Below are 12481 nucleotides of genomic sequence, written 5' to 3'. Positions count from 1 at the left end.
CTATTCAGAAGTGGTCTGCCTCTCCTTCTTCCTACTCTGTGTTACTCTGGAAGCTCAGCTGAAACCTGTCCACCATCGGTGACGCTGCTGGTATTTAAAATACGCATGGCATAGCTTCCAGCATCACAGCAACACACCAGCCACCAACGTACGACCAACTGACAGACGAGTGGTGGACTCAAAAGATTAGACAGGAGCAGTGATGGGCAGTGAGCTTATGTTTATGAGGCAGGAATGGTTCAGAACAGGAGAGTAAGAATGTTGTACAACTCAAAGAATGTAATCAGTTTCATCCAACTGTACATGTAGAAAGTGTTGGATTGGTGGATTTTTCACTGTGTATTTTCTCAAAAGGAGTCCCGATGTGGCACTGTTGGATAAGCACTGGGCTGCTAACCACAAGATTAACTGATTTGACGGCACTTAACAACAACAGCAAATTCTCAACAACAACAACAAAATAAATAAGATTAGTTGTTGGTAAGTGCCGTTGAGTCAGTTCCCAAGGAGTGGCTGGTGAATTTGAACCACCAACCTTGTGGTTCAAATTGACCTTGTGGTCCAGTGCTTTATCCCACAGTGCCATACCAGGATTTAGTAGGGAAAAAAAATGATGTGGCCAAATTGGTTGGGGATGGGTTCGGGGAAGAGAGATATGACCAGTTTCATACAGTGGTCTCTTGACTCCCAGCCCAGTGGTTTTTCTGATATGCTACGTGTTTGTCAAATAACCCTCAACACAATACTAGGTGGAAATAATAATAGCAACACAACAATGATTACTGGACTTTTCGTGCCAGGCATTGTGCTAAGTATATTATTTATATTCACTCCTTTAATCTCACAACAACCTCAAGAGTTTGATATGATTGTTATCCCCATCTTGTAGAAGAGGAAACTGAAGCTTAGACAGAATCAAGTAATTTGCACAAGGTGGAGAAAGTGTGTGGTGTTGGGGACCGTGCGCAGGCCTAGGAATTAGGGGCCCCACCACCAGTACTCAGTGTGCCCCCAGGAGAGCCATGTACACTCTCCATTTGTAGAATAAGGAAACTGAATCCAATCTTTATGGTCCCTTTTTGACTTTAAGATTTGCATATCCTAAGTGGTTTGTGATTATTGAGTCTGTAAGAAATTCCATTTCAGTTCATTAAGCTTACGGTTTTATTAACTTATCTTTATCTTAATGATGAGCTGCAACAAAGACTATTTGTAGAACAGCCTAGAAGTCAAAGTCATCAGAGCTGTGAGAGATTCCTGTAATGTTATTTCTGGCTTCCATAGCAACCCTGACGTTAGATATAAGCATAGAGGAGTCAACGGCAGCAGCTGAAGCAGACTGCTCAGGCACTCTGAGGGATGAAGGAGCTAGTTAGTGCTTCAGGAGTTTTCGTTTTGTGTAATATACTGTCCCGGTGTGTTTTAGGGAGTTGAAGCTAAAGCCATGTAAGAATGGAGGAAATGCAGTGTTGTATCAAAGTGAGAGAGGTTTCCAAAAGACTTGGAGAAGGAGTAAAATCTAGGCAGCTAACAGAGCTACTGTGGAGTCCTGGTGTGGCGCTGTAGGATAAGCACTGGACTGCTAACCATAAGACTGGTGGTTCAAACTCACCATTCACTCCTTGGAGACCCTATATAGGGTTGCTAACAACAACAGCAACAACAAGGGAGTTACTATAGAATAGAAGAATGGGGAAGGAATATATATAGGAAGTTTTCGAAGTTGGGCCCAGTTTCTTCCCAATCATTGTGGTAAATATATTAATTTATAGATAACAAAGCATTTGTTATTTCAACAGTCTTCACATGTTCAGGTCAGTGGCATTAAATATGTTCAGCATGTTGTGTAATAATCACCACTAACTCTTCCTTAATTTTTCCATCACCCTATAACCCCAGTTGTTTTGATTTTTATTTTTTTTTTTTAATAAAACTTGGAGGGAGTATGCCTCAAGGTGAGCTTTGTGAAGAGGACTGAACATGCTCCGTTGCATATTTCTGTTCCAATACATTTGGAGTCCTTAAAATGTGGTGAGTGGGTGAGGCATCAAGAAGGCAGATGTTGAGATGCTGAAGGAGTCACTGGGGGCAGTACAGAAAGAAAACCTCTAGGTATTTTATGTAGAAAGGGATTTGATACAGAGAATTGAGTTCTGACAAAAGTCTTGGAAATGCTGCAGGAGTGGCTGAGAGTCACCACACAAGAGTTTACTCTGTTGTTGTTGCTAGGGACTGTTGAGCTGGTTCTGATTCATAGAGCCTGTATAGGGTTTCTTAGACTGTAAATCTTTATGGAAACAGAAACCCTCATTTTTCTCCCATGAAGTACCTGGTAGTGGTTTGAACTGTCAATCTTGTCTTTAGCAGTCCAGTGCTTATCCCCAGAGATTTAATAAAAGAGGATGGACAGACATAGGCACAGCTATGCTCACTGCAGCATTGTTCACAGTAGCAAAAAGGTGAAACCACCTGAGTGTCCAACAATGGGTAAACAAACGTAGTACAGATCTACAAATGGAATACTATGCAGCCAGAAAGAATAATGATGAGTCCTTGAAATATCTTATAATGTAAATAAATCTGGAGGACATTATGCTGAGTGAAATAAGTCAATCACAAAGCACATAATTTTATTAGAAAACAAGAATATCTATATTTACCTCTCTCTATGCTCATTGTTGGTACCCAGAGATTGGGGCAGGGAAAAGCACTTTCCAGATAGTAGAAATGTGTTATTTTTGATGATGAGGAAAGTAGCATCAGGTGTGAGTTAAGTGCAAACAGCTTGACCATGGTATGTGATGTCACTAAAAAGTACTTAGGAGAAAAGGATGTTTTTGGTAAAGCACATGACAAGTGTAATTTTCAACAATACCAAAAACAGCCAAAAAATCCTCACATGTCTGCGGTTACACAAATATGTACATAGGCATATATGTGTATAGGCATGAATATGGGTACCTGTGTATACAGTGATAGATATATGTGCATACAGGTATGTGTTTGCATGTATATAAATACATATATGTAATAAGTTGCATAGGGGACATCATTATAGATAACTACTTAGACATAGCCAAGCACCTCACAAGATTGACTTTCTGGGTTTAAAGGCTTAGGATCATAGTCTCATGGAACAACTCAGTTAATGTGGTGCTGTGGACTAATGCACTGGACTGCAAGTTCCGTTTGAACCAAAAGGTTGATGGTTCAAGCTCACCAGCCGCTCCTTGGAAATCCTATACAGGCTCGCTATGGGTCGGATCCAACTCGATGACACTTAACAACAACAACAATAACGTAGTTCAGGACGTGTAGGTTCTACAGCCCACTGTGGTGTGTAGTGTCTGGAGTCTTTAAAATTTGTGAGTTGCCATTTAAGGTACAATCATTGTTCTCTACTCATCCAGAACAAAAGAGAAAGAAGGAAATCAAAGACTCAGAAAAGAAACTAGTATACAGGAACCACAGCCTCCTCTTTCTGTGACCAGAAGAACCACATGTTCTGATGAGAGCCACAAAAGATGAATCTTGGCAAGAACACCCACACTTGCAGATGATGGCCACTTGACCTGGATTCAATGACTGGATAAACAGAGCTCAACCCGAAGAAGAAAGAAGAGGAAAAAGCATCATCTGATACAATTCGATAAACATGACCAACACCTATAAATGCAGTAGCTCAAAAGAGGAAACAAATCCCTGCTGCAAGAACTATTCCCACCCCCTCCACACAAAGGGTAGACAGGGATGGACAACTTGGACATTGGCTACCCAAAATGGGGGGAGGGATACAAAGGTGAGAAGTGACTGGCTTACAAGCTTTCAAGAGGGAACCTAGGTCCAAAGGGCGTGGGGGAAGGTAGAGTCTGCAGTGAATAGTGTCCAGCCTGTCCAGGAAGGGCTGATGAAACGAAATACAGATGGGTCTCTTGTGATGCAATAGTGAATAATTGTTGGGACTGATTGTGAAGGTTGGAAATCTAAAGGTGGACATTTTGTAGCAGGGAGGGGAGTGATTAACTTTTCATTCTAGGAGCGGAGGACCCTAGGACCATCAATGGAGAAAAGCTGAGAGCGGGATCCTACCCACTGAAGCAGTGAGGCCAGAGATAGAGGCAGAGAAGACGACGTCAAGAGATGGTGTGGCTGGAGACTTGGGATCCAGAGAGGGAAAGGGGCTGAGGACTGTGGTGGGGGCGTGCAGGCTTACAGGGTACACCCTCTGTTTGGATGAGGATGCATGGACAGGATGGTAACTATGCCAATGAAACAACAGATGATAGAATGAATGTAAAACAAATGTTCTCCCATGTAGACTATCACACAATTCACAATAAAACATTTATTAAAAAAAAAAAAAAAAGATGGATCCTGATAGAATGGGAGGGAGGGGGACTGGAAATGTGCAACAGACTCAGCTTCTTAAGAACTCCGGACTTGATGGACTGATTGACACTAGAGGACTCCCTGAGACTATGTCCCAACAATACTTTGAACCTTAAACACAAGTGATCCCCTGATGTCATCGTTCAGCTAAATAACAAATTGGCTCATAAAATAAAGAATATCACCTGCGAATAATGAACTCATCTAAAGAATTATCTATGTAAGACCAAATAGTCAAAAATTAAAGCACAAATGAGAAAATAAGAGGACAGGAAAATTAAGAGTACTGGAAATAGAACAACCAGAACAGAATGAATGAAAATATGACACATTTTGAAAAATGTAACCAATTTTCACTGAATAATTTGTGTAGAAATTGTTAAATGGGCACCTAGTTAGCTGTATAAGCTTTTGCCTTAAAACACAATAAAATATTGTTTTAATTTCTGGGATTAAAGTGCTACTGCCACATAACTGACATTTATAAAACTGGTGACCAGACACCAGAACAGTCTCACCAGCAGAAACAGCCTCTACCTTGCTTCATCCTTTGTGAGTGTATCTATTACTGTTACTTGCAGAAAGCATCAAAAGATGGAAGGAATACACAAAGTCATTACTGTACTAAAAAGAAATGTTCAATGTTCAACCATTTCAAGAAGCAACATAAAATCAAGGACAATAATACTGAAGGAAGAAGTACAAGGTGCATCGAAGTCATTGGCAAAGAACAAAGTGCCAGGAATTGATGGAATACAAATTGAAATCTTTCAACAAACCAGATGTGGCACTGGAGGCACTCTCTCATCTATACTAAGAAAATTGGAAGGCAGCTATCTGGCCAACTGGCTTGGAAAAGTTCCATGATTTGTGCCCATTCCAAAGAGAGGTGACCCAGTGCCAGCGAATGCAGAAATAATCAGACAATATCATTAATATCACATGCAAGTAAGATTTTGCTAAAGATAATTAAAAGATGGCTACAACAAATATTGACAGAGAACTGCCGGAGACTCAAGCTGGATTCAGACGACATGGAAAGAGGGATATCATTGCTGATGTCAGATGGATCGTGACTGGAAAGAGAATACCAAAATACTTGTGCTTTATTGACTATGCAAAGGCTTTTGATTGTGTGGATCGTGAGAAGCTAATGAAGGTCGTTGACAACTTCAACCCTGTCTCCATTTACCTTATGTTATTTATTGTTCCAGTGGCAAAGATTTTTGTTTTATTTCCTTGTGTTATTGCTAATATTGTTAGATGATTTCCGCATTCCATTGACTCATCTTTCTTTTGGAATGGGCACAGATATGGAACTCTTTCAATTGGTTGGCCAGGTAGTTGTCTTCAAAACGTCTTGACATGGATGAGTGAGCACCTCCAGTGCTGCATCAGTTTGTTGAAACATTTCCATTTGTATTCCATTAATTTCTGGAGCCTTGATTTTTGTCAGTGCTTTCAGTGCAGTTTAGACTTCTTCTATCAATACCTCTTGAGATGGCTGAACATGGACCAATTCTCTTTAGTGATGGTGGTGGTGGTTATGTGCCGTGGAGTCGGTTCCAACTCATAGCGACCCTGTACAGGGTTTCCGGGCTGTAAATCTTTATGGGAGCAGAAAGCCTCATCTTTCTCCCACGGAGCAGCTGGTAGTTTCGAACTGCTGTCCCTGAGGTTAGCAGCCCGATATGTAACCACTACGCTACCAGAGCTCCTTTAGTACAGTGACTCTATTCCTTCCATCTTCTTTTGGTGCTTTCTGCATCATTCAATATTTTGCCCATGTTGCTGTTGTTCAGTACCATTGAGTAGATTCTGATTCATAGTGACTCTGTATAGGCTTTCCAAGGAGTGGCTGGTGGATTTGAACTGTTGCCCTGGTGATTAGCAGTTCAGTGCTTATCCTACTGCATCATACCAAGACTGCAGATTTTGCCTATAGAATTGTTAATATTGCAAGTCAAGGCTTGAGTTCATTCATCTTAATATTCTTTTGATGCTTTCTGCAGCATTCAATGATTTTTGCCTATAGAATCTTTCAATATTTTAAATCAATGCTTGAATTTTTTCTTCAGTGCTTTTAACTTGAGAAATACTGAGCGTGCCCTTTCCTTTTGGTCGCCTAGTTCCAGGTCTTTGGACACTTCATTATAATATGTTACTTTGTCTTCTTGAGTTGCCCTTTGAAATTTTCTGTTCAGCTACTTTATTTCCTTATTTCTTCCATTCACGTTAGCATCTTTACGTAAGTGAGAAACTGTCACAGTCTCTTCTGACATCCATTTTTGTCTTTTCCTTCTTTCTTGTCTTCTTAATGACCTTTTGCTTTCTTCCTGTACGATGCTCTTAATGTCATCCCACAACTCTGCTGGTCTTGAGTCATTAGTGTCTAATGCATCAAATCTGTTCTTCAGATGTTCTCTAAACTCAGGTAGGTTGTGTTCAAGGTCATATTTTGGCTCACATGGACTTGTTTTCATTTTCTTAAGCTTCAGCTTGAATTTATTACATATGAGCAATTGATGGTCTGTTCCACAGTCTACCCCTGGCCTTGTTTTGGCTGGTGATAACAGAGTTTTTCCACTGTCTCTTCCCACAGATGTAGCAATTTGATTCCTGTGTATTCTGTCTGGTGAGATTCGCGTGTATAGTCATCATTTATGTTGTTGGAAAAACGTATTTGCAATGAATAAGTTATTGTTCTTACACAGTTCTATCATGTGATCTCCAGCATCATTTCTGTCACCAAGGCCATATTTTCCAACTACTGATTCTTCCTCCTTGTTTCCAATTTTTGCATTCCAATTTTTGCATTCCCAGTACTTATCAGTTCTTCTTGATTACATGTTTGATCAATTTCAGATTGAAGAAGTTGGTAGAATTCTTCAATTTCATAATCACTGGCTTTAGTGGTTGGTGCATAAGTTTGAATAATAATGGTATTTCTTGTAGGTATATGGATATTATTCTGTCACACACAGCATTATACTTCAAGATAGATCTTGAAATGTTTTTTGATGATGAATGCATACAGATTACAGACAAGAGAACCCCTATGGGGAAGTTCCACTCTCACAAGGTCTCATTCTGCATTGGAATTGACTTGATGGCAGACAACAACAACAATAACATTCACAACTCAATTGAATAATAGGAAAAATGACTCCAGAGAAAAACTTTGCCTTTGCTGGTTGGTACAGCCATCAAATAAGAAGCCTTTTGCCTTATGCATGCCTGTCCCCAGCCACTTCCAGGAAAAGACTTGATTTTTCTATATCCGGAGATGCATGGCATTTCAGGGCTCTAGCCTCCTGGTTCTCCTCTCTCTCAGCCTAGTCCTGGCTGCTCTGCACAGCTCTTTCTCCTCTTCTAACTTCCATTTGCAGAACACTCAGCAAAGCAGATGAGGCAATTGCTCAATTATTAAGTCAAAGTGCTCCTGTGGGTCAAATGCCAGTTTGCTTTTGAAAGCCTGCCTATGCCTTTTTTTTTTTGCGGAGAGAAGAAATCACCAAACTGTTTGCAGTACTCTCTGTACTATCTCTTTTGGGGGGCTGGGCTGGGAGGGATGGTAGAGATCACAGTTTTAAGATATGAGTCATTTTCCAATTTGAGAAAGGACGGAAACAAGATGGTGAGAGAGGGTTTGATAGCAAATACCAAACTTATTTTGTGTGTATAGTCAGCTCGTATTAAAAAACAAAAAAGTTTTAAAAACCATCAACTATTTCAGGGCTTTTTTGTACTTCCCTTTATCAACTAAGCCTGTTTGTAGGGCAAACTCTGAGAGAAGACATGAGAGGCGTTTTTTAAGAGATACCCTATTAAAATGTTTTACCAAGGAAATTCAGTTTATTGGAAACTGTTTTCTCCGGGGCAGTTTTCTCTGTGGCTTCCTCTCAAAGAAAATTGTCCTGGTTTCTGGAAACCCCAGTTGCTGAGTCTCATATGATTTCTCTTTTCTTTTAGCTCATGTGACACTTACTAAAGAAGGCTGTGTGATGTGGCATGTTTCTTGGTGTGTGTATGTGTGTGTGTTTTTCCGTTTTCTCTTTCCTTTTTTGTTAGCTCCTTAGTGCACACACCCTGAGGGCCTTAGAGAACCGTGTTCCTAAAGGAATTTATGACAGTCAGCAGGGATGGCTGAAATGTGAGCTGGCTTTAAGCTGGGATCCTTCACGGATGGCCCGGAGTTACTGCTCTGTGGAGCGCTGTTGCGACTCAAGGCTGCCAGCTCATTCACCAGGCCTTTCTTTAAAAATTGCCAAGCATGTACCTTGTTGTTATAAAAATTTCCCACTGTAGTCATTGTATCTCTATATTCAGATACAATCCATCCTGAATGTTTCTCTCTGAGCACATTTCTTTCTCTGCTTTTTGATCTTTTCTCAAAGTGTTGACAGAGCAGACCTGCCCATTCTGAAAGTTCCATTTGTGTCTGTGGTTCTCCTTATAAGGGTTGGGGAGAAGCTGAATAGAATGACTGACATCTAGACCATGGTCTCCTGTGTTCTTGAGGACAGTTCTAGTACATGGCTGTTTTTATGTGCCACCTAATTGGTTCTGACTCATAAAAACCCCTATAAGGTTTCAGAGACTGTAAATCTTTACAGAAGCATAAAGCTTCATTTTTCTTCCAAGGAGCGGCTGGTGGGCTCAGACTGCCAACTTTGTGGTTTGCTGTCTCGTGCTTATCCTACAGAGCCACTGTGTTCCCCGAACAGTAACAGCTGCCTTTTTGACACAGATTGTGGGACAAGCTGCTGTACGATTAAAAAGCACAAAGTCAGAGCTCTCAGCTTCAGGCAGAACAGGGATCCCAGCCAGCCACAATTTCCATTTCCCCCAGTCCTCTCCTGCTGTCTGCCTTCACCCAGGCATTCAAATTAAGGCCATGGTCTTCCCCACTGTTACTTTTATTGTTAGTAGTTAACTAAGACATTGTTGTTATTATTGGCATGGAATTGGCTTTATTCAATAGACCAGAATGCTGCCTTCTTCATGATCTTGAGTCCATGGTGGGGCCTTCCAACCTAGCAGGCACATCTTCCAGCACTATACTTGGCAGTCTTTCGTTGGTTTATTTTCATTAAGTAGATTGTTAGGCCTTTCTTCCAAGCCTGTCATAGTCTGGAAGTTGTGCTGATAACTGTCCACAGTGTGGAATAGTTTCCAGCATCATAGCAGTATGCAAGACACTATACTATGACAAACTGACTGGCGATTGTGGTCAAGATACAGAGAGTATATGAAGGGGCTTCAGAAAGTTGTTGGAAAAATTCTATTATCTTTTAATTCCACTTTTCTATGAATTTTTTGAAGTGCCTTCGTATTTATGATGTATACTCATTGGGGTCATACCCCCTCATTCAGAAGTACAGTCTCTAGTATCTATTCTTCATGATTTGATTCAAGTTAGGCTATTCTGGTTAAGCTAACATTATGTTTCTTGAATAATGATTCATTCTTCCCATTTCACAGCCATCTATATACTTGTTCAGCAATCATCTGTGTACTTGTTTTAGTGACTGTAAACCCTCTGAGGCCAGGCACAGTGCCTCCCAAGTGCTAATATCCCCACAGTGCCAACCTTTATCTTTTGCACATAAAACCTTTAGTTGACCGCCTTCTATATGCCATCCTTGAGCCAGGAGTTGGTGAAGCAAAGATCGTGAAGGCTCAGTTGTGACTGCAGAGGTTTGCCTTATAGCTTCGTGGGGCTTCCAGTCCAATAAATATGGTAAGTATTTGCAGAATGACATCACTGCACAGGAAGTTACTAATTGTGCTTCCTGTCATCACTGAAGGCACTTCAGGACTGGCCCAGTGCACAGGTGAATCTCTGGCCCCAGGGCCTGGGGCCAGCAATGCTTCTCAGGACACTGACCCAGAGCAAAGGGTGACGTGGGGGCATTTGTACTTAGGAGAGTGTGTCTCTAGATAACTTGAACTCCTGGGTCTCATTTGTTTCAGCACTAACCCACCCTGATTTCATGTAGTGATCACCATGTTAACTGGTAACCAGGAGGGTAAGAGAGCTCTTCTGGACATATCCCTGTAGAGAAGACTCTTCACATGAAGTCTGAAAACACAGGTACCAAATCAGACTGACATGGATTTCACATCCCTGTGCCACCACTTGTTAGATGTGTGACTGGAGGCTCATTACTTAGCCTCTCTTAAGCCCCAATTTCCTCATCTGTAAAATGGAGTCATAATGGTATTTATCTGTTGGGTTGTTGTGACATTTGTATTTGAAAAATGTTCACTATTGTCAATCTGAATCTGGACATATCTGACATATACATGATCAGGCAGTGCAACAGAATGTTTGGATTGGGAGATCCTGGTCGCCATGTTTACGAAGACACACCTAGTCTTGGGGAAAGGACGCCCAGAGACTCCGATTCACTGAATCTACGGTGCTGTCTAAAGGGATCCTGGCGTGGCTCTGTAGGATAAACAGTGGAATGCAAAGTCAGTTTGAACCACAAGGTCAGCAGCTCAAACTCATCAGCTGTTCCTTGGAAACCCTATACATGGTCACTCTGAGTCGTAATCGACTTGATGTCACTTCACAACAACAAGGATGCTGTCCAGGATTTAGCACTCTAATACACACCCTGGGTGTTTCTGAGGTCATCAAGGCATGAGGATCGTTTCTGTGGACTGTTCATTACACCTGTGAGGACCAGCTTCCCAGCACACTCCATTCCTTCTACCCATATCCCCATACTGAAGGAAATGAGCAGACTCCATCAGATAGCAGATTGCTGGCTACAAGGGATTCCTAGAGCACAATGCATGTGGCCGGGTAGTCTTGCATGTGAGATGTGGTGGGGAAATGCTCAGACAGAGCTAAGCGTGGGGCCGCGGTAAAGTGCGGAGCCAGAAGAAGGGAGGCCATCAAGGAAAGGCTTTCAAAAAGACTCTAGTCTTCGGTCACCCTTCAAATCCGGGACTGAACTTATCCTGTAGCTCAGCTTTCAGCCAAGCACTAGATAGGTCAGTAGGGGGGACAACAACATGAGTAAGCTATGCACACCACAGAATGGTCAACCATTCATGATGAAAAGGGTAATTCAGAATTAATTAGTGTCACTGAATTGCACACTTGAAGAGGGTTAAACGACGCGTTTCATGTTATATGTATATTTACCCCAATAAACATTTTTAAATGACATTAAGGTATCATTGTTAAGTGCTGTCGAGTCAGTTCCAACTCATAGCGACCCTGTATAGGCTTTAAATCTTTGTGGGAGCAGAAAACCTGAGTCTTTCTCCCACAGAGTGACTGGTGGGCTCGAACTATGCACCTTGTGACTAGAAGTCCAGTGCTTATCATATGGAGCCACTGCGCTCCCTGTGATAATGCAGCATTATCTACCTATTAAAATAACAAAAATAAATGAAATGAAAAACAAACAACGGTGATGAGAAAGCAGCGGAGAAGCATGATATCTAATGGTTGTATAACATTCTGTTACACAAAGATATTGTTGCTTAACTAGCTTCTGATCATTGGACATTTAGGTTAGCATTGGACAAATATTACTGAGGAACCATCTGTGACAGTATATAAGCGAGCTATAAAACTGTTCATACCATTAACTGATAGTTCTAGACTGGAACATCATACTCCAATGAAATCATATAAATGAAAATGAAAAGAAATAAAGCGACAATGCAGGTGAACTCAGGGCTAAGGCTTAAAATTGAATGTCTCAAACAGAAGAGGCAGAGAGCGGACGGAATTATGAAAAACAAGCCCATTGCTGTTGAGTTAGACTCACAGTCACCCTGGAAGACAGACAAGAACTGCCCCAAGTTTCCAAGGCTGTGATGTTTACAGAGGCAGATCTCCAGATCTTTCTTCTGTGGAGGTGCTGGGTGGGTTTGAACCACCAGTCTTTCAGTTGGCAGCAGAGTAGTTATCCAGTGCGCCACAGGAACAACAGGCAGTTTGATGTTGCTGAAGTACCAGTTCAGGGCAGGAAGGAGGCTGAGAGTTCAGGAGATCAGTGTTCACAGGCCAATGACTTTGCTGTCAGTTACTCTGAGGAAGTGGCTCTGATGGAACAGCAGACAT

At 41.5% G+C, this 12481-nt stretch overlaps 1 protein-coding gene and 1 pseudogene across 2 annotated transcripts in view; one reads left to right on the top strand and one right to left on the bottom strand.

The window, feature by feature from the left end:
- MATN2 (matrilin 2) overlaps positions 1 to 12481 on the top strand; it is a 248589-nt gene that overhangs the window by 43348 nt on the left and 192760 nt on the right. The gene's annotated exons all lie outside the window — the stretch shown is intronic.
- LOC102842571 overlaps positions 1 to 12481 on the bottom strand; it is a 30767-nt pseudogene that overhangs the window by 1807 nt on the left and 16479 nt on the right.

Source organism: Chrysochloris asiatica, unplaced genomic scaffold (assembly GCF_000296735.1).
Source record: "Chrysochloris asiatica unplaced genomic scaffold, ChrAsi1.0 scaffold00031, whole genome shotgun sequence".
Classification (NCBI taxonomy): Eukaryota; Metazoa; Chordata; class Mammalia; order Afrosoricida; family Chrysochloridae; genus Chrysochloris; species Chrysochloris asiatica.
Note: the sequence above shows the minus strand (reverse complement) of the source record. Positions and strands in the feature narration are given on the sequence as shown.